Raw genomic sequence first — 22,297 nt, 5'->3', positions numbered from 1 at the left:
ATTTGTATCAAACCTAATAATGCTTTTATAAGATCTAAAATGACAATTTGCTCAGGTAATTTTACCCACCATGCCAGGATTCAATTATGACTATGCCTTACGTGAGGGGATATAAATTAACTGTGTGAATGTCTATTATTTCTGCCTGCCACACTTCTACTATCCCTTCTTCTAATAAATGTACCTTATTTTTCTTATGAGAAATATTTTCCATGCTAATCCCATGTGGCTTGTGTGACACTAACTATATCCATGATATCAAGGGAAAGGATAAGACTTGAGTCCAGTCAATAAGAGTATTAGTCCAGATTTAGTAAAGTAACAAAAACACCACTGATAAAACTCAAATATAAATCTTTTATTATCAAGAATTATTGAGGAAAACGTCCTGAGGTTAATAACTCAGATAAGTCAGAACTTATCTGAGAATAGATCTAACATAGAAAAGAACTTTTCAGTAAGTAGAGAGAAATACTGAATCCTGGTGATGTTGTCTCCTCCTCACCCCTTCATACAGCCTCGCCGTAAGCTATTATTCTGGGTTTTTCAGTTACATGCTTCTAGCACCAGCCTTTCTATTCTCTTAACACTGAAATCTTTTTGTCTACCCTATCTTACACAATCACATAATTCTGTCACTTCCTTAAGGTTCAGAGTAGCAAAGAAGAACATCCAAGTAATCAAGCTTATATCTAATGCTAATGTTATAGCTTATCAGGATGTGGGAAGAGAACATATCTACATATTTTGCCTTCTCAAAATGGAAGGCAGATCTTGCTTACTATCTACTTAGAGAATTTTTCCCAATTTAATTCTGTACAAATTTGGATTTTAGTTTGCAAGTAATAGAAACCAAAAATGGCTAAAAGAAGAAAAACATGAAGTTATTGTGAAGAGTCCATATAAAACAAAGACAAAGCCTGAGGAATAAGACTCAGAAAACACACAGAAATAAAGTAGGAGGAGGTATGCATGATTATAAGACAGAAATAGAGTTATTGTGACAATTAAATGAGAGACTTTAAATCAGTATACTTAATTATAAAGTGAAATGATTGAGGTCTCAGTGAATTTTTATAGTGTAAGTCAAAATCTGGGAACACTTAGGACTGTCAAATATAATGAATTATGTAAATGTGTTTATCACATTATTTTCTGGATTTAAATAAAATATACCACTGCTGCTATGCAGCTGAAAACATGTATTAATGTCTTTAAAGTGCAATTAAATATGAACCTAAAATAAAAACATCTGCAGTGGTATTCAAAATAAAACCAGAGATTGCTGTTTCTCACTGTGAAAAGCAAATCCTGTTTCAGAACTTCCTGAAATTGTGCAGAAACAACTGTATTTGCTTGACATATACATTTGTTTCGATTTAAATGTATTTTTAAAATGCCCAGAAAACGGACATGTCTTTTGAAATAAGTCATTTTGCTATCGGAAATCTTATATCCTGTATTTAGGAAAGCAATAAAATTTAGGTGTAATATGTAACATAAATACTTTGCTTTTAAAATATTAGCAAATGTAACAATATTTTACAAATCCCTTAAGTGTCCTTTATTGAGAACACCTAAGGAAAGAGATGAGGTATGGAACGGAGATCTAAACCATGAGTGTTTATTTCCTCAATTCTAAGATTTTTTTTACTTTTTAATATTTCTGAAATCAGGATATAGTCTACAACATTAGGCACTTTTTACGTAGTATTTATGGTTCCCTCAACCCAAAGAAAGCTGTTAAATCAGAAAATTAACTTTAAAACTGATGAATTCTTAAATTTAAAGATTGTTATTCCAAAGTTCTTGTTTTAAAATAAGAGGTAAAGATGTCAATAAAGGGAAGGAACTTTTCTCTCCCGTTTAGAAAAAGCTTAAGTGCACAGAAAGTAAGGAAAATAAAAAAAATGTGTATATAGGCTTTTTATTTATTCTAAGCCACATAGAAGAAAAAAGTAGAATTTCCAAATGGAGGGAGATAAATTGTCTACAAAATAGTTTCAGACTGATAATAGAGAAAAAGGCCAAGGGGAATCAGCCACCTATACATAACATAATAAAAATGCAGAACTTTAAACAACTGAAATAACCTTACTCAAAAAAAAAAAAAAAAAAAAAAAGGCTTGAAGATATTCTCTTTGGAATTAAAGGAAAATGTAATGTAGGTAGCAAGTAAGATACTTTGTATTTTCATTATTTTTTTCCAAATTATCTCCTTGTTTAAATATAATGCTATGATTTAATCTATATGAAGACTAATTGCTACTTTCATCAAGATTTATATTTTTAAAGAAACATTTAGAATTGCATAAATGTGAGTGATAGGATCATTCTACAAGTATTTAAACAAAATCACTGGACAGCTGCTCTATCATCAGAGTGATACCAGATACCCTAGCTGAGAGTTGGTTCTGCCAATTTGAATTCTAAATTAGTTGCAGGTGTAACAAAAGTTTGACAAGTGTTCAAAGATTGCCTCACTGAGATAACCCGGGAAAAAGATAGGATATTGAATTTGGCTCTGATTCATTGGAAAATTTGATTGCTTCATGAGAGTTTCATTCTTAGCTTAGTACCAAACTAGCCATTATATCTAGTGCAAATTATTTAACACTTAGAAACTTAGTGTCAACATATGTGAAATAATGGAGACTATCTAGGTCATCTCTCAGATTTCTCGTACCTTCAGGACTATTGCCCCCATCCCATTAAGAGGTGTACATAAGGGACACAAGATGATGAGTTTTTCTTATGTCAAGTAAGATATTATTGCAATACATTCCAATTCATTGACTAAATTAATTAGGTAGGCTGTGTGCTAATTAATCTCATCATATATCTACAAGATCATTTTTTAAATAGTATGTAAATACAGCACCGTGGCTGTGTTCTTGGGACAGAACAACTGTATATGAATTCCGCTTTTTTTTTTTTATTAGTTCAGTGATTTTGGATGTATCTTATAATCTCTGGTGCCTATTTTCCCATTCATAAAATCAGAAAACTATCACGACCAATTTACATGGGTCTTTGTATTAAATGAAGTGATATAAGTGAAACATTTATAATAGTGATTATCACATAGTAAGCACTCGATAGATATTAGCTAACATTATTTCAATAAAATTCACTTCACTTCGTAAAAATAAAGAATGTGTGTGTGTGTGTGTGTGTGTGTGTGTGTGTGTATTTTTTGATTAGGACAGCACTTCAAGAAGGTTCAGGGTTCCAGCATCACTATATATATATATATATATATATATATATTATATATATATGTATATATAATATATATATACATACATACATACATATATTTATTAAATATATATTTAGTAAATATAAACACATATTTATTATTTTAGAAGATAGTAGATAAGTTTCTGGTTAATGAGTCCTACAATTTCTCTTACAAATAAAAGTTTATTGTGAAAGTCATTGCACTCAATGATATTTCTGTGTCATAGTTGTTCCTCCTTTAAAATAGACATTTCTCTTGGAAATGAAACCCACTTTTGCTATTATTAACTCCCTTTCCTTATCACAGAGTTCTCATTCTGATAGGTTTAAAATGTGGCTAACTATCTAAATGACATTGACTCCAGAAATAACTTTATAATAAAAGCATTAATTTTCTTGTCAACATTTATAAAGACCTTTTACATACTAGTAGTAAGTCTAATACAGTCCCTCTCTTCAAGGAATTCACAACTCATGAAGAGGCTGACAATAGCACCCAAAGGCTCTGGAGAGGCATCTACTCAGGAAGTGACACTGAGCTATCTTTAGGTGTGCAAAGGAATCAGCTAAACGGTAGGAAACGGCAAGAGAGAGAAGAGTATGTGCACTAGAACTACAAGACAGTCGATTAATCATGCATAAGATACTGGTGAAAGAGGTGAGATATGAGACTGGAGAAGGATGTTGAGGTTGGCCTCATACAGCCCTGTCTGTCATTGAAGAAAAGGCATTGAATGTTTAGCATGAAAGTCACATGATCAGATTTACTCTTTAGGAAGCAGGTAATTTTTTTGGGGGGGGGGTTTAAATTCAGTAATATATCTACTGTCTGTAGCAATATAGGTTTAATTAGCAGTTTAGGCAGTATTTTATAGGTAGCATAAAAAACTGATCCAACTCCTTAACTAAAATAATATTGATTAGAAAAATGGGCAGAGGAACTGAATAGACTTTTTTTTTTTTTCGAAAGTAGACATACAAATGGCCAACAGGTACACAAAAAGGTGTTCAATACTGAATTTCTTTTCATCAAAAGCAAAATCACATAACACTTCATACCTGTTAGAATGATTATCATAAAAGAGATAGGAGATAAGCATTGGTGAGGATGTGGAAAAAAGGGTATGTAAACTGTTGCAGCCATTGTGGAAAACAGTACAAAAATTCCTCAAGACATTTGAAATAGAATGACCCTATGATCCACTTCTGGGTATATATCCAAAGAAAATTTAAAAAGGACATTTAACAGCTATTTGCATTCCCATGTCTACTGCAGCATTATTCGCAATAGCCAAGATATGGAAATAACCTAAGTATCAACAGATGAATAGACAAAAAATGGAAAAAGAAGACTATCTATCTATCCATCCATCCATCCATCCATCCATCCATCCATCCATCCATCCATCCATCATCTATCTCAGCTATGATAAAGAAGGAAATTCTGACATTTACAACATGGATAAATCTTGAAGGCATTTTGCTAAGGAAGATAAGACAGACAGAGAAAGACAAATACTGTATTCTATCTCTCATGTGTGGAATCTAAAAAAAGCTAAACTTGCAGAACACAGAGTAAAATGTTGGTTATTGGCAGCTGGGTAGTAGGGAAAATGAAGACATATCGGTGAAAGGGTACAAACTATGAGTTAAAAGATGAAGTTCTGGGGATCCAATTACAGCTTTGTGATTTTATTTAACAATAACGTATTACATACTTGAAAACTGCTAAGAGAGCAGATCTTAAAGGTTCTCACCACAAGAAAGAAAGAGGCAATTTTATGATGGAATGAAGGTGTTAACCAGGACTATAAATATATTAAGTCAACATGTTGTACACCTTAAACTTAGACAATGCTATCTGTCAATTATACCTCAATAAAACTGGAAAAAATCACCAGCTGCTGAGTGTATGTGTGTGTTTAAACCAGCATTTGTTGAATGCTTATTTTGTGCAAGGTATTTTACATAGTGCTTTATTATTTCATTGAATCCTCACAGCAGCCTTACAGGAAAAAAGTTTTTAATCATCTCCATTTTAGAAATGACAAGACTGAAGATTAACGATATTATTTAACAAGGTCATATAGAAGCAGTCACTAAGTAATAGAGCTGGGATTAGTCCACATCTCACACCTGATAGAATTTATGATCTTCTCCATCATGCCATATAGTTTTACTAATTCTCCTCTGCTTTAAAAAAAGACAAAATAAAGACAAGTATTGGATTCCTACTGAGAAATTAATAAACAATAACCAAAATGTACATAAACATGGAATTGGTCTTTGAGTTTTTAATTCCAGATACGGTCAATCCAACCCACCAGGCAATATGATAAACTATGGTTTATAAAATAATTTTGTCACTAGAACAATAACTAGGCAAAGTAAATATATTATGAAATTATTAGAAACGATCAGTTAATTCACTTGTAATTACTCCTGAGGATATTTTCCTCCTGTTCTGCCTATTTAAGACTCGAACACCTGTCACCCTCTCTTTGTAGTTCTTCTGGGAATTCTCAGTCCAATCAAGCTATTTTATACCAGAAACACAGCTGAGTAACTACAGAAATTAAGAGAAAATATCCCTCTTTATCCAACTTTGTGAGAGGATTGAATTCTTTTTTAATTTTTTTTTTTTTTTTTTTGGAGTTTCATCAAAATTTACCTTACATCTCCTCAGGCCCAGGATTAAAAAAAAAGTGTTTTTATTTCCACATTCCAATACAAATGGTATAACTGCATAAAGACATATCAAAATTATGTCACTAATTCCATAAACTTTAAAAATCGTTTTGTTCAATCTTTGCTAGTTAGTCACCATTGCATACATGATGACTAAAGGTCATCAATGCTTGCTTATGGGAATAAATTTAGACTCAGTCTATTATTTATGAATTAAATGAAGCTTGCCAAATATTGACTGTTGTAATTCTTTTTTAAAGTAGTAGTAGTGAGGATCTGATGTTATAGTTCAGCCAGACAACAAAATTTAACTGTTATAAATTTCAAAGGAAGGCGATTTATTTAATACTTGGAATTTCTTTTTTCCTCTAAGGATTACAGGAAAATTCCCATGAGATGTGGTAGGAAGAAGAATATGCTTGTCATTCGTTTTTATGCTTCAAGCTTACAAAAGTTAGCCTTATTGATGGTTTTATACATCAAATTCATTGGGGAACAGATATATTTTGTTTTAGTATTATCATAAATTTAACTTCACTAATAAGGGGTGTGTTTAGTTAGAGAAGAAAAGGGACCAAATTTTCTTTGCATGCTCCTAGCCCAACCCATGAGACAATTCTTGGTTCTTGTCTTTCTTGTCTTGCATCAGCATTTGACACAGTTGATTATTACGTCTCCTTGAGATATTTTTTTGTTTCCACTTGTCTTATGGAACACTTCACTCTTCATTTTGTCGTCTCTCTTTCTTTTTTTGAATTCTCCCTCAACGGTCTTTTGTCGAGCCCCATTGCTTCACACATCTCAATTCTGGAGTAACTCACAGCTGAGTACTTGGGCATTTTTACTCTGTACCTTCACTACCACAGTGATCTCATTCACAATCATGTCTTTAAATCCAATCTCTGACGATGATTATCAAACTTATAACTCTTGGTTAGATCTGTCTTCTCATCTGTTATCTTGTCTGTCACACATACTCATCTCATGACACATGCCAAATTAATGTCATTTCCCCACCAAGCCTCCTTCATCTACAGTTATCTCCTTCTAAATTAAGGACAGTCTCATCTTTCTAACTGTTTATGCTAAAAATCTTGGAGCATTCTTGACTCTTCTCAGTTTGTCACAATGTATATGTTACTCAATACATGTAAATGGCTTATGATAAAGTATATATTCAGAATTAAATGTTGCATCTGCACCTTTCTCTCCATTCTCTTTTTTTCCCCAAGAACTTGTTTTAGACAATTATCACGGACTCAATCTTGCATCCATCTCTCTTAACACACACATCCCATATTTATTAGTGTAGAATTTTAAGTTAATTTCTCAAATTATGCTATGATTCATTATTTTTCTCTTCAGATTTGTCCAGACAAAAGATTTTTAAGTTTTCTCTAAAATAGTTTTATTTTAAATTATTTCAATTTTAAATCATTCTAATGGCTATAAACACATACTTTTTCTTAGGTTTATAATTGCTCTTATTTTATATCCATTTGTTTATTTTGTTTTCTTTCTTAAAAGTTTTGTAAATAATTTTATTTTTCATATTCTTGCATTTATCTCTTGAAGTTACCAGAAACAATTATTTTAAATTTTTTGTCTGCAGCCAATGAATCTGCCCATGCTTTTTTTCCTGCGGTGGCCTGGTGTGCAATGGCCACCTCCTTGGTAGTGTACGCCACTTAAAGACAGCTTTCTCCAGGGCACATTCATGTCTAACCTCATGCAGTACCCAGTCTAGGCCCCAAAAGGGTATATGGGGTGCCTTTGGAAAGTCCTAGGGAAGTTGCTAGGGTTCACACTGGCCAAGTCATCATGTCCATCTATACCAAGTTGCAGAACAAGGTCATGTGATTAAAGTCCCACACAGGGCAAGTTCAAGTTCCTTGCCTGCCAGAAGCTCCATGAGGAAGTGAGACTTTACCAAGTTTAATGCAGATGAATTTGAAGACACGGTAGCTGAAAATCAGCAGCTCATCCTTGATGGCTGTGGGGTCAATTCCATCCCTAATCATGGCCTGTTGGACAAGTGATTGGCCCTGCTCTTGTGGAGGCTTCAGCACTACCTGCTGTTTACTCGTGCCCAACAATAAATCTTACCTCCTCTCCATGTAAATACATACATACATACATACATACATACATACATACATGCATATATAAAATGTTTGTCAAGGTCTTCCAAAAAAATTAGTATTATCTATACTTAATTCTATTTGTTAATTTTATTTACTGTGCTTTTTACCTCCAAGTTTCTTATGTGTTTTGGAATTTGGGTATGCAGATTTACTTTGTGATGGAGATGTTATTTATTTTTTATTGTTTCTGCTTTAATTTTCTTTACTTTTGCTTGTCAGTACTTGCCCAGTAGTTTTGTGGTGGCCTCTACCTGCTAAACATGCTTTCTATATTTTGCTAGCTAGTTGATTTTTCCAAGTAACTTAATCACTGAACCTAGGTGTCCAAAATTTTTAAATGATAATAAAAAGAGTAATTACTCCATATATCTGTTGTGAGCACTGAAGTAATTACTGTAAAGCATTTATCAAGTATTTTGCATATAGAAAGCGACTAAGGTTATCATTTATAATAAGAATTATTATTACTAATTATGTCATACCATATTTGTTATTACAGCAAGCCTAGACTGTCTTCTTTGCAATTAATTTGGATATATTTTCTAATAAGACCCTCACCATTTGAGTTATCCTCCTACTCTCATATTTGCTTATGTTATATCTTAGGGTTGAGGTTATATTATTGGTCATTTTAAAATTCTTAAGTTTTTATTTTTTTCAAACTTTGGGCTCTCCAAGGTGACTGATTTTTTTTTAAGGTCAAAGATTATCCTTTTTTTTTTGCATTTTCCTTTCTCAGTGTCAGATAAAATGTTCTTAATAGAGTATGAACATAATAAATTTTACACTAAACTTTAAACTCAAAATCAAATGTTGTGTTTTAGAGTAATGTGTAAGAGGTGGGTTTCACTTCTAGTCTAATAATTCTCAAATTATATATTTCTTTTATATCCACAGCTGTTTCTCAATTTTCCCTAGCGCTAGACTCAATTTTGGATCTGGTTAAAAACAAAAACAAAAAAAAAAGCTGTCATATTTTTTAAATAAGAATATGTTTGACTATAAAGATTTAATTGAAAGGCTTTTGTCAAAAAATAATAAGTTATTGTATGGAAAGCATAATTTTTTCATAAGTTCTAGCATGCTCTGAGTTAAGAACTATATTAATTCCCTCCCAATGAAAACAAACAAAAGCAAAAACAAAAACCTTCAAGTTATGCCTTCTGAAATAAAAAAGAAAAGTGTTTACAAATAAAAAGTGTAAGTACTTTAAAACAGGCACATTGAGGAAATATTGAAGATGGAAAGTTTTACTTTCAAACATTAGGTAGATATGCCCATTTTATAGATATTTGCAAAAGTAAAATAGAATTTCTACTTTGAGTGTCTATAACTATAGTCAGGCCTAATCTGTACTGATTCACATGCTAGTTCTTAGAAAATAGTTCAGTATGATTAATATCATTCAATTCACTAGAATGTTATACTTCTTTTTACTATTGATTAATCTGTATTCTATCTGACTTCATAAATAGAACAAATTGAGATATCAAAAATGTTAGTACTGGTTAGATGGTTTCTTCTAGATATCTATTCAAACCATGCGTGAGCCTGGTTAAAGTGGCTGGTAACAATAAAGATAACTGCTTAGTGTTTTTTATTAAACTAAAGGAACTGAGATGGATCAAAACAGAAATTTGAAAAAAAACTTGACACTAAAATCAAACTGTGCTTTATCTAGGGTCAAGTGCATCTACTACCTTCTTCATAAGCACAAGTTTGCTCAGTCTTATCTGAAAGTTTTCTCATGTACACCAGACCTCAGGTATTCTTCCTGTATCCTTTTTCTGCTTATCTAAAACTTAATAATCCCAGTGCAGCAATTGTCCTTCAAGTGACTTGGCATGCTGTGAGAAAAAAAGGACTGCTGTACAGAAAGGAAATTATATCATATTATTATTATTATTTTTTGCATGTGAATAAGTAATTTGATCTTGGAGAAAACATCTGTGTTCAGAGTGCATCCTGAATACAGTGGAGGAGTTAGATGTTCATATGATGATACTTAAAGATATCATGGCAAATTTACTTCTCTCTGTCTCAGTTTTGACCCCTGATTCTGTCTAAATTTTTACCACTACAATTAGAACACTAGTTTTTATTTTGTTCATTTTGTCATTCATTTATTCATTCTTTGAATATTATATAAGTAACCTATGTATGGTGGGTACAAAATGATGTGAACATATAATACCGATTCTTCACATTATATGTCTTAGGGACTACAAATTAAAACAACAATGATATACCACTACACATCTATTAAAATGGCAAAAATTCAAAATACTGACAATGCAAAATGCTGTGGAAGATATAGAAGAACAGAAACTCTCCTTCATTGCTGGAGAGGATACAAAATGGTACAGCCACTTTGGAAGGCAGTTTGTCAGTTTCTTATAAAACTGTATATATTCTTACCATATGATCCAGCAATCATGCTCTTTGGTATTTACCCAAAGGAGTTAAAAAACTTATGTCCACATAAAACCTAAACAAGGATGTTTATAGTAGCTTTATTCCTTATTGCCAAAACTAGGAAGAAACCAAAATACATATCAGCGGGTAAATGAATGAATAAACTGTAGTACATCCAGACAATAAAATATTATTCAGTGCTAAAAAGAAATGATATATCAAGCCATGTGAAGACATGGGGTAAGCTTAAATGCACACTACTAAGTATAAGGAGTTAATAGGAAAAGGCTATATGCTGCAATATTCCAACTATACAACATACTGAAAAAATGTAAAGTTATGGAGACAGTAAAAAGATCATTGTTTTCTAGGGGGTTAAGAGAGGTGGAGATAAATAAGTAGATCATGGAAAATTTTTAGGGCAGCAAAACTATTCTCTATGAGACTGTAATGGAGAATGTCTGTTATACATTTGTCAAAGTTCATAGAATGTACTACAACACTATGAGTAAACCCTAATGTAAGGAATGGACTTTGGGTGATGAACAGACTTAGGAAGAATTCTCTTTTGTGAAGCAATTATCGCCATGCTATACAGAGCATTTTCCACAACACAGATACTTTTGAAAGAACAAATTTTTGCCTGGAGTGGTGTCTGAGTAAAGAAGAGGAAGACAGAAAGAATTCCTCTCGAAAAAAATTCCCAAAGCAGCTACGAAATGTCTAGCACTAGGGCAAAGCCTCAAAGTTACAATAACAAATGAAAGTTTTCACCATCTATGATTTTATAATCTAACCCCTATATATGTAGAGAATGGGAGAAACCCTATCATCTTGAGAGATAGTAATACTGAAACAGTTTGCTTGCCTACTAATCTTTACTAAGAACTTCCTGTATGCCGGTGGGTCTCTAAATGTGTTTTCTGGCACAGTAGCATCAGTACCACCTGGGTACTTATTAGAATAAAAAATTATTAAGGCCCAAATTGACTTCAACTTACTGAGTCAGAATCTCTGATAGAGGCCTGGCTATTGGCATTTAACAAGCCTTTCAGGTGATTTTGCTGCTCACTCAAGTTTGAGAAGTACTGATGAAAGCAAATGTAATAACTTACTCCGTATTTATGCAGACAGAATCTAATAGCATTCTATTTCTGGTTTTGTGCTCACAGCTAAATAAAACCTCTCTAGTTCATATCACTTACAAATATTTTAAGTTAACTATTGCCATTCTTTCACTTCCACCAGCCCACCCTGAGTGATTTTAAATAGTACAAATTATCAGACTAACACATGGCTACCTTCAAATGTTACTCTAATGTCATTACTAAGCAGCCCTCTCAAATATGGTAAAAGCACACCCATAAATCTTTCTGGCTGCAGTACTGTGACGGGGCTATTTTTCATGATGATGGGAATACAATCCAGACAGCCTTTAACATAAACCTTGCACTGTATACTCTTCATGAATAATAAATCAGCCATGCAAATAGTCTTTCTAATATCCACTTTCACAGACATTCCCTTGGTATTTTGTAAGGGTTTTAAAACTTAACATTGCCCCTGCCTAACTTGCAGTTATGGTTGCCAACAAGCTTATCGGGATTTTGATGCCAAATGCAGACTCGGCTAGTGTTTTCCACTCAAGTCTTATTAAAGCTTAGAGTTGGAGGTAGACTTGTTCTAAGCTACTCTATCAACCTTAGCATAGTAAGTGTCTTAACCATACAGTCAATGGCTTATAGCCATAAATAATGATTTGTACACTACTCATTAGTAATAAAAATGACTGTTCACTTACAAGTTGAAGACATTTCATCTTGCAATTTGCATGCATGGTTTTATATCTTATGGTTCTCCTAATAGCCTTATGAGGGAGGTGCCATTTTGAAAGTGAGATAACTAAGGCTGTGTATTTCACATTAAAATATTGCATTGTCCTAATCCTGGGTGCTTATGTAATGCTTTTATTAGTTAGAAGGTTCTGGGTTTAGCTCTGTGTGGTAGACACTTAGAAGAATTTTAACTAAGACAGAGTTTCTTTCTCTGACTTTCTGACACAAAAGTCAAAGTGCTTGACTCTATTTCTTGACAGTATTGAGAACCAAACTCCTAACTTGATGTGTTGATATCTCTCTGGTGTTGCCCCTGTGTATGGTCCATGGCGTCCTCACCTCTATGGCTACATTCAACCACTAAGGAAGAGGAAAGAAAAAGAGCAAATGCTTTTCCTATATAGATACAACCTAGAAGGTGCCAGCCTCTCTTCTGTTTGTAGAACAGTGGCAAGAACTTACATCTATGGTCCAGAAGGTAGCAAAGGAGGCTGGGAAATGTTAATTCTGGATGTCAATTTGCTCAGATATAAGTTGGGTACATTTTAGAACAGAGAGAATAGCTATTGGAAGAGAACTATCAAATTTTTTTCTATATTAGGCCACTCTTCTCTCACCTCTATTCAGAACCTAGATTTTAACTCTTGAGCCAGGTAGTGAAAATTGGTAAGTAACAAATCTTCAGTACTAAAATTAATTAGTAGAATACATGAGAACACTTTTCTCAGCTGACAACATTAGTCCACCAATTGCCCCACACTCTATGAGTCTGCAGAAATTTTGTTCTTGCTCTCAAGCCACTTATTATCCATCTGGTGAGAAAACATCATAGATGAAGGGTTTAGTCAGTATGTTTCACACTGGGACCTTTGAATTACCTTCAGAATCACTTAAGATATTTAATAATAAATCAGAATCTTGGTCCCTGCCCAGGCTGGTGAATCAGAATCTGGAAATGTGGCCCAGGAACCTACATTGTATTGCTCCCAGAAGAATCATATTAAGCAGAGAGGAAGAAATGGATAGATTTTGATCTTTTCAGAATCCCTTTTCTTATCTTATGTCCTCCATTACTAATATCCTTCTACAGTATCTGCAGATTAGTCTTTCTATGCTTATTAATCCCTGGCAGGTGTTGAGCTCAAATGTTACAGAAGGAAGATATACAGAATCATCAAAAATAGTCAGACTTTCAGGCTTTATCTTATACAAACTTCTTAACAGTGCTGCTAAGTAACCAACAAGGTGTAGTGTTTCTACTTAACAGACAAGTAAACTAAACTGACATTCAAGAGGGTCACGGGACTTACACTATGCCACACAGCTCTTAAAAGCAAAGGGGGTCTGAGATCTTTATCTGACCACAGGTCCTGTCTTCTTCTTCACCTTTTTGCCACTGTCTCCCAGATAACAAGAAGGTTGAGAACATAACCCCAAGCATAAAGCAAAGGTAGTTTCAGCTTTGCCAACTCTGACCCACGAGGACGTGCATTTTGGTACCTCTCTCCTCAGTGCTTTCAATTTATTCCAACTAGAAGGCCTACTTAGCAATTTTTAATGTTAAAAATAATAGCTAAAGTCAGAGAGTTTTCCTGAAGGAAGTGGGGGGAAGGAATGCTATTGAATGCCTGCCCCCAGTGCTAATCTAGGCTCTTCACATAATACAGAGAGAATAACTCACACTCCAAAACCTGAAGCTTTTGTCACTCTGTCTTTCTAACTTATGCTGTGCTTATAGCGCAAATGATCAATTATCCTGCATTTACCTGTATTTTCTTCTAATTAAGTTCAATCATGTAAAGAATATTCACTGCCTAAGGAAGTTAGAAATACATGTAGGATTTTGAAGTCACTAAATGCCATTTTACTTTCAAAATTTGGAAAGACCTACAGCTTGTACAAACCTTGTACCCACATTTGACTCTTCTCGTGGTATGCCTGCTGTGATATGTGCTTTTAGACTAACACTGGGGCTTCAAAGCATTAGAGTCTGTGAATGAACTGTCATCACATCTGTCTTAATTTCATTTCCATCTGCTCATGCGGTGTGCACCTGTACTTGGCTGATTAGACTAGAACAAGGGGGAAAAAGTCTTCTAATGCCATTCTCCTTGCAGTCAAAATGAAGCCTTCACTGTTTAATTGATAGAGTGTTAGAGAGGAAAAAGAAAAAAACACAGAACAGAGATCACAAGACGAATATTTTAGTGCTAGGTCTCCCATTTACAGGCTTTCACCATGGACATATCTATTCTTTTCTAAACCTCAGCTTCTCCATCTGTAACCACGCCTGCCTCTTCGTTATATTAGTATGAGAATAAAAGGAAAAAATAAATGTGACAGTGCTTTGTAAATGTAAAAAAATGCAATTTTTTCAGATGTCATATATTCAAATGTCATTAAGAGGGAAGCAAAAACTAAAACTTACAGAGTAGAGTTTTCCTAAAATATGGAATTTACTGGTTGATTTTAAAAAAATCCATATGTGCTTCTACTGCTTCCATATGCTTAAATTACTCTTCATTTTGATGAGTATAAATGGGGAATCAAAACATGCAGAGAGGACTGTTGAAGAATTGATAGGTAATTACCATTTTAAATATGCTTTTAATTCTCCAAAATGCTTTAATCTCCTCAAATAGTTTAATAGACGCACTACTGAGTTACTACAGCCAGGGCAGGGAACAAAGTGCTTAGATTAGGGAATACATCTGAGACTGCAGCAAATAGAGAAAGTAAATATAGCATGAAATCATTCCAGATGGATATAAGTACCCATAATTAGTAGCAAACAATGTGCAAAGCACATTAGAGGGAATAAACCTCGTTCAGAATGCTACTGAATTAGACTAGCACTGGTTTATGAGATGAACTTTTAGTAATTTTAAGTAAAGAGTGAGACAAGTTTGCCAATGATAGCACCTACTCTAATATAAGAAACAGACCGCCTAATGCAGAGTGATGTGGGAAAAGATAGTGTCTAGTCACATAGAAGGGAATCTGAACAACCTTAACATTTATTATAACTAGGAAGAAGGTGGGGAAAGGGAAAGAGGGGACCCAGGATAAGAAGAGGGAAGGAAAGGAGATGAAAGGAGAGTCAGGAAGAGGAGAACCCGAGAAGAACAGAACCATATGTAACTAACTGAAAGGCTGGGTTTCTATAACTTCCTTATTAAGGTATGATAAGGAATGGAAATATAATTGGATAAGGACCTGTGTATTATTTTAGTTTGGAAAAATTACTTTCTAATGTAACTCCACGGCACATTGCACATAAGCCTCATCCCAAAACATGGGTCAATAATTCTCACAAAAATATTTGCATTGACTTCACAAAGTTCTGAATTAAAGAATTTCTTCAGATGCTATTAAACAATTTTTAATGTGGGTTTTAAGGAATATTGGCTCTATGGAACAGTGGTAGTGATAACCTCACAAATGACTGATTAAATAAAGTGGAGAAATGTTGCTCTTTGCCGAAGACATCTCAGAACCTGATTTTAAGACAATCTTCAGCAGTAGATTGAAGGTCATGGTATTGTAGTGGAACTCAGGCTTTCTTAAAAAGCCTTTCTGACAATTAAAATAAAGAATGAAGTGCCCAGATGGGATAAATTCAGTATGACTGCACAATATATATAATAGGTGATCTCTGGAATCAAGCATACATGATGACTGATTGACAGTAACTGATTGATAGGAGAGCTGGCAAAATTTCAAGACTAATTATAGCCAGATGAAAAGGAACATTATATTAGTGACTTAAAGTCATTAATTGACTATGTCCATAGAGGAAATTGTGGTTGACAACCTCACTAGTAATCAACGTAATTAGATTAATGTTTTTAATGTATCAAATTTGTTTTGAAATATTTAAATAGAATATGAAACACATGGCAAAAGAAAGAAAGTGAAAGTATAATGAAATGGTATTTTTAAACACTACAAAGAGATAATATATTTTTATAATCTTTTTAGGAAATAGCTTGAATAATATTATTATTTCTTAAGAATGAACCTAAACATGGTATAGGGGAAAAAGAAGCATCAGGCAAAAAGTTATTATCATCTAATATTTTATAATAATATAAACCATGAAACTAACATACATATTTTTTAGAAGAGAAGATCAAATAAACATTTATCCCATGGCCAATTGATCTTTTTGTTGTTTCTCTTACATAGAGATTGTGATCTGGGACACCAGTAGAGAACAACAGCTATTGAATTTCTACCAAATAAATGATCAGGATAAAGACTACAATCAAATAAATCTTTGCTTTCAATAAAAAAATTTTTAACTGAGAGCAACTCGGTTTTGTGCAACTGATAGTTGTGACAGATTAAAATAGACCTAATTTCTTGGGTAATTCTTGAGTGAGCAGCATCAAGAACACGGAGAATTTAAGATACTTTGGGGAAATTTATTACAAATTTTCTCACTTGAGTCCTTACTCTGAAACCAGGGAATTACACCTTCAAGAAACAGATTTCTTGATTTAAAGTAATAGAAACAGATGCTTGCTAGGAGCCCAGGGGAACTGAGGAAACTGAGCAGAAAAAATTTCCAAGATTACACTGCTGCTACTATTAATGGATCTTCCAAGATATTCTCTAAGCCTTCAAAATTCCAGTAGAAAGCGTATGATCAGGAGATTTGGGTAATGTGATTGTGCAAAAGAACAAATAGCAAAAGGATCTGGCTTTCCTCATCTCCCATAAACAGTAGGCAGCAGAAGGAGGCAGCAACTCTACAATTAATGGAAAATGTCGCCAGATGGAAGAATAAGATGCTAATAGAAAAAAGGGATAGTTTGACTGTTCTTAAGCCAAAAATGATCAAAGTTTGCTACAATAACCTCCAGAGCCACTTTGTACTCCAGGGCAATTACAAAAAACATGAAACATTCTATTCACAAAACCATGTTCTTTATAACAATAATACAAGCTCTCCTATTTTTAAGGGGTCCCTGGTCATTCCCACCCCAGATTAGTATCTAACTGAATCATGCTTATATGACTTTTTAGATAATTCTAGTTAGGTGCTCTTGTCTATCAGGTCTTACCTGCTTGTACTTAATTGTCACTTCACTTGCCATTTAGGTTTTATCTGGTTTTGCTTAAATGTCTCACTAGGGATGATAGTCACGGTGATTATCCTTTAAAAGGAGACAAAATTCTCTGATTTTCCTTCTCTAGTAGACTAGAAAGTTCTTACTGTTATTTTCTCTTTATTTAGGAAATTCAATACATTCTCTTGTTACTGTTAATAATTCTGTCTGTTAATAATTTTAATAATAATAATGTCTGTTCATAATTCTGAAAATATCTGTAAAGACAATTTTCCTAAAGAGATGACATGTCTGGAATACTGAGATAAATTGTGCCTCAATCTGCTTTTAACCCTATCCAATTCCAGTAACATTTACTGAGAGTCTGCTATATATCTGACTTTCTGATTGGAACTGGGATATGAAGATAAATGAAGGCTGTCACCTGTCTTCAATATATACAATACGTTGAGAAATATAGACAGACTGAACAAGCTAAACTGCTGACACGGTAAATGCAAGTTATTGATATCATCTATGTTTTATGGAACCCAGAGGAAGGAAAATTGGCATCTATGGGAGGCTGGGAAGGCTTTTCAACAAAACTAATATTTACATTTTGCTTTGAAAGTTGCAGTACTAGGTCTCTCTCTCTCTCTCTCTCTCTCTCTCTCACACACACACACACACACACACACACACACACACACACAGGACTGGACCTTTAACTCAAGCTAGCACTGAAGCTGAAACTAAGCATGGAGTAGGGAGAACCAGAGGGAAAATTCAGAAATGTTTACAACCTCGACAAGAATGGCTCAGGGACTAAGAAATTATCCGAAATGTGAAGTTGGATTAGAGAAGCAGAATGTGAGAGGAGGAACACTCCGAGGTAACAATAGTAGGAAAGGACAGTCTTTTATAACGACATACAGCTTTGTCTATGGATGAGGGGGAAGATTTAAACGTCAGGTTAGTTTGGGGGAAAAGTAGGGCTCGGCTAAACTTAGATCAGACAAAGTTAAACAGAGTAGAAATGTTTCCTTAAGACAAGAAAGAAAGAAACTTCAATTTCACATAGCATATCAAAAAATATATATATTCATCTGTTTAAAAGACAATTTATATGCTCCTCTTCAACATCAACACCATTTTACCCTCTTCAGTCTAAGCTGACCTTTTATTTATTTATTTATTTTGCCAGTATGTGTGATATTGTTTTTAATTCTACATTTGCCTAATTTACCAAACTAACTCTAAAAACTGTCAAAGAAAAACTATATCATAGGGTGGAAAATCTCTCCTATTTTGTGAATAGATTCCCAAAGATGGTTTGGGAGAAGTTCCAAAGATGCCTGATAAAAAGGCAAAACACTCATGGCCATATCAATAAAATTTGTTATGTGAGCAAATTTTTTGATGGTTGCTGACTCACTCTTTAATTCTCCCCATTTTGTTGCTCTCCCATGCTCCTAAAGCAAAAAGCTTCAATGAGGTCGTCATGATCTTTAACATCTGCTGGATGCCTTTGACAAGGATAGTGTGAATCTGTTTGAGGTGAGTCTAAGGCAGCAAGAACGAAAGGCAGAAAAGTTAAGAGGGTTAGAAGCAGCTAGAGGGAACAGGTGCTATTGAAGCTTAAAATCCCTTTTGAGGTTTTTAATCTATCCTAATATTGCTACACTTGGGTCCAAAGCAGGTGCTTATCAGAGAATAGCATCTATAGCACACCCTAAATTATTTTGTTTTGTTTAAATTATGATGTTGATTTCAACTAGAAAACTTTTATTCATAAGATGACTGGATAAGGTTTAATGAGAACTATGAGGATCCTGGATCCTAGCCATGTATCAGAACCAGAGGATTCAGGTTTTACATATATAAATATATGTATTTCTCAAAAGGTGATACTATCTTTGAATACATCACCTAAAATTCTTTTTTATATATATAGTAGTAAGACAATGTCTTATAGGACATCTAAAAATAACAGGAGCATCTCAAGTCACCATAAGAGTGAAGCGGTCCTGTCAAAGGAAATCCGAGGAGACTGCAGTCTCTAGCCATACCTAAAGTCAGACACTCCTGTTACAGTTTCTAATCACGAACATCAGGAGCAGAAGAGTGAACACAAAAACTTGAATGAGATAGAGAGAGAGAGAGAGAAGCAGCTTCAGAGAAATATATCTACTAACTCATTGATCCTTTGAAATGTTGTCAAAAGGAAAAACATGTCAAAATCTAAGAACAGCAGTTAACCCCGAATATCATGCAAGTGAAAATTATACCTGATACACCCCTGGGGACTTCAAATCTAAGTTTTCCTATTCTCTGTAGTCTTCTTTTTATCATGAGAATGCAAGGAATTACTCTTGGCTCCTAAAAGAAATCCTTCCTCCTTCCTTTGGTAGAAATGCACTATTTTATTAATTTATGTTCTTAAAGTAAAAGAAAGACTATGTTCCATAGTTTATGCTCTGTCAATTGGGTGGCCTAATAATTCTTCAAAAGACTTTTCGAAGACATGGTATGTCACTATGCTTTTGTCAGTGTCCTCCTTCCCTGGGAAAGACTGAAACTAGTACCATTTGCAGCACCTGCACACCTCAGCATAGCCTCAGTCTATCTGCAGACTCATCTCCCATTGAACTCTTGGGAGTCTTGACATTCGCTTTTCTAATTAAAACTGATTATTTTTCAAGTGCTGTTTCAACTTCTGTCACTTCCTCATATTCTACATTTCTGCAAGGATTGAAATCTGATGAAATCTACCAAACCCAACAAAATGGTAGCCATTCCTATGAAAGCTTCCTAGATCTGCAAAGACCTCCAAAAACTTTCTCAATTTTATTATGTACCTATTATGTTGACAGATGTGCCTAGCTATATATATGTTAAAGCAGGATGGTAGCTCCCTTTTACTCTACTCATCTTTGCATGCAGCAGTGTTCTACATACGGTAGTATTTGATAAACATTATCTACATTTTCTCTTTGACATAGATTTGTAACATTACAGAAAAAAAATGTGGTTGTATGTGTGTTACTAAATGGATCCTTAAATCTGACAGATGTCACTTTGCTTCTGAAAGAAACTCTTGAACAGTTTTCCCTTAGAATATCATTACAGGGTGGTGGTCATGGACAACAGAATAATAAGATAGTCACCACAGGTTTCAAAACGAAATATGTCTAATTTCCTTTCCTGATGTGGTGGTTATACAGAGAATTACCCTCAGGAGATTTATTAAGTATTTTCCATGGGGTCAAATCTGAGCTGACCAAATCTGACTATTATTAAAACTTCTCCAAAAATATTTAAGGTAGATTAAATGATTCTACTTCATAAATGAGAAAATGTAAATCTTAACAAAACCAAAAACAATAGTTAACATTTACTAAGAGCTTTCAAAGTTCTAGGAACTTTGTTAAGCATCCAACATCAGTTTCCAGATGAGACTACCTTAGAAGAGCTAACCCACATTTTTGAGGTCAGAAAAGTAGCATATGGCAAGTCGTTGTTCAAACTCCACTTGTTCCAACTGCAAAAACCTTGCCTTTTACTTCCATTCTATAACCTTACTGTGAAGTTTGCCTCAGCATCCTCTATTATCACATCCGCCAGCATCAAGACTTCTCACCTTCACGTAATAAATGTGGAGTAAGAGGAATTCAACAACCATGGAGTGAAAAGTGCTAATTCAAGTTTACTTGAATTATTGGAACTGGAATACTTGTTCCACCAGTATCCAGCTGTGGGATTCTGAATGCATCTACAATTCTCTGAACATCAACTTTTAAAATAGAGGGTGGTGAACATTGTTTTGTTTGTCCCTCTATCCCAAATCCACCCCCTAAACACCCTACCACCATCACCATCCCCCCTTCCCTCTGCCCCCCCCCCCCACACTTTTTTGTGAGAACAGCCCTGATTTGGGATTGTGGCTCCACATTTTCATGACTTGATTCTCCCCATTTCGAGGAGTGAAATTTGTGAACCATCGTAAGCCAGTTCGCAGGCCTCACTGCCCCTGTCAGAACGATAGGTTTAAGAGCAAACTGATTCTATCCATGTCCATCTCCATCCTAAGGACTGTACTGTTCACAGCCTTAATATCATTCAAAAGGCAAGAATGTAGAAAAACTTTCTAACTTTATATGGTCCATTAAAGTTCCCTGCATTTGGCAATAGCTCTTATTTTTCCAGATGTTCCTGGTGAGACAGTCAACACAGGTAGATATACAGAGCAATGTGACATTATGCTACATTCCATTTCTCTAGGTGTGAACCCAAGTAACTTACTAGGACAAAGTCGTTTTCCTGTGAGAAAGGCAAATGACTTTGTCCTAGTAAGTTACTTGGGTTGCCTTGGAAACCACTGTGCTGTTGGAAAAAAATAGTTTTATCTTTGAAGAGAGCATCTCTCAGTACAGCGGTTATAATTTTTTCAGGAAAAAGAAATAAGGTGGAAAAAATAATTATATTTTCCTTTCTGGGAAGAGAACAAGGCATAGATGACAAAATTCAGTTTTGGAAAGACAGGAGAAAGATACTTCTCTAAAGACAGAGTCCTAGAAGCATACTCAATAATTGTCACTGAAGAATAGAATTTGCTGAAGCCAATTTAGAATGAGGTCTGTAGGTCATGCTTCCTTCTGGGAACAATTCTAGACATTGTACATCAGAGACACTGTGATAAATATGATGAAAGTTATGGGTCCTGTCTCCAGAAGAAAAGTACAATAAGAATCTGCAAATCATTTTAAGGTCTAGAAAGACCACCTGAATCCTATGCATGAAACCAAGATTTAAAATACTTGAACAACGATATACCCCAATGAAGGCAACTGTAAGATTGCCTGGTTTAAATAAGTTTACACGAAGACCTGATATATGACATCAATTAGGGATTATAGCT

General features: G+C 34.3%; 1 protein-coding gene and 1 non-coding gene across 2 annotated transcripts in view; one reads left to right on the top strand and one right to left on the bottom strand.

Moving 5' to 3' along the window:
* Positions 1-22,297, bottom strand: part of LUZP2 (leucine zipper protein 2) — a 390,662-nt gene that overhangs the window by 105,150 nt on the left and 263,215 nt on the right. The gene's annotated exons all lie outside the window — the stretch shown is intronic.
* LOC118603294 lies at positions 7,538-7,631 on the top strand. The gene has a single exon (XR_004951170.1). It is a non-coding gene; the product is annotated as a small nucleolar RNA SNORA70 (small nucleolar RNA).

This window comes from Rousettus aegyptiacus, unplaced genomic scaffold (genome assembly GCF_014176215.1).
Source record: "Rousettus aegyptiacus isolate mRouAeg1 unplaced genomic scaffold, mRouAeg1.p scaffold_m13_p_5, whole genome shotgun sequence".
NCBI classification, from domain to species: domain Eukaryota; kingdom Metazoa; phylum Chordata; class Mammalia; order Chiroptera; family Pteropodidae; genus Rousettus; species Rousettus aegyptiacus.
Note: the sequence above shows the minus strand (reverse complement) of the source record. Positions and strands in the feature narration are given on the sequence as shown.